This window comes from Brassica napus, chromosome C3 (genome assembly GCF_020379485.1).
Source record: "Brassica napus cultivar Da-Ae chromosome C3, Da-Ae, whole genome shotgun sequence".
In the NCBI taxonomy this organism is placed as follows: Eukaryota; Viridiplantae; Streptophyta; class Magnoliopsida; order Brassicales; family Brassicaceae; genus Brassica; species Brassica napus.
Window position 1 is genome coordinate 39,201,439 of NC_063446.1, and position 1,261 is coordinate 39,202,699.

At 36.7% G+C, this 1,261-nt stretch overlaps 1 pseudogene; it reads right to left on the minus strand.

Moving 5' to 3' along the window:
- LOC106374987 lies at positions 1-764 on the minus strand (annotated as a pseudogene).
- Positions 765-1,261: the final 497 nt, after the last annotated feature.

The following is a 1,261-nucleotide window of genomic DNA, read 5'->3' on the forward strand; positions in this document are numbered from 1 at the left end:
TAACGATAAAGTAAATGTATTTAAAACTTACAAATTCCAAATTTAGTAATTACCATTACCTCAATTATAAACAGAGATTTTGCCATTTTAGCAAAGTTTTTTTATTTTTTTATTTTTTAAAGAAAAATAGTACAACAATAATCATTCAGCAAGCCGATCAAGAATCCCGGACACAACACCACATATACGTCTCAAACTCATTTCACGCCGGCGAATCTCCGTATAGGATAAACCAAACCTTTAGCTCGCCGGAAAATATTCCGACAAACGTTAGGATAATCCTGCGCCGCCAACACATGCATATAAGCATAGTCATAAGCTTCATCATCAAGATCTTGAACCGTTAGCCGAAGAGAATCAGCTGCCAGAGCATACTTGTCGGAGCAATCTTTTAAGACCTTCTTGGGGATGGTGTCGTTTGCGGCTGCGGCGGTATGGTTTCCCGCTATGTAAGTGGCGGTTGCCGTGGCGCTTTTCATACCTAAGCCGACCATAACAGTGGCTAGACCTTTTGTGTCGGCTGTGAGGCTTCTTGGGTCGGATTTGAGAGCTGAGACGCAGAGGCGATAGTAGTTTGTGGTTTTGCAAGTTGTTTCGATTGTGGTTGTGTTGGATTTGACTGACAGTAGGGTTGATGATAGGATAACCAGGAGGAGGAGGAGGAAGATGGGAGAAGTAGCCTTAGCCATTTCAAGAATAGGATTTTGAGCAGCGGTTTATGGAGAGATATATAAAGAAATATGATTCTTTTGTCTTATATCCTGGGTAGTTTATTATAATACGTATTAAAAATAATAAACGAGAATATATATTTGTTTTGAGTGGTAATCGCAATATTATATTCTCGATGTTAATGTTTTAATCCTGTTTTTGTCAGGTTGCGATATAATATAGAGTGTTAACATGTGAAAAAAACGGGCTTTTTGCAAAAGTGACTCAAAACTTGGAGTCAAATAGAAAACTAACCTTTTTTTTTGACTCTTTTTTTTTTTTGAGATTTTAACCCTACACCTGCATTTTATCTACGAAAATGCCATTAACATTTTTTTTTTTTTTTCGAAAATGGCTTCTTTACTGTCTCAACCTCATCTTCTTCAAGTATTTACAATATTGCCACTGCAATGAATAGTGGCAACAACCTTGTACGAACTGTTTGGAGCTTTTAATGCCCTTTAATGCACGTAAATCTCTTTACACTCTCTCTGTTTCAATTGTTATGAACTAAAAACAACATTTCTTTCACTTTCTCTCTATATTCATC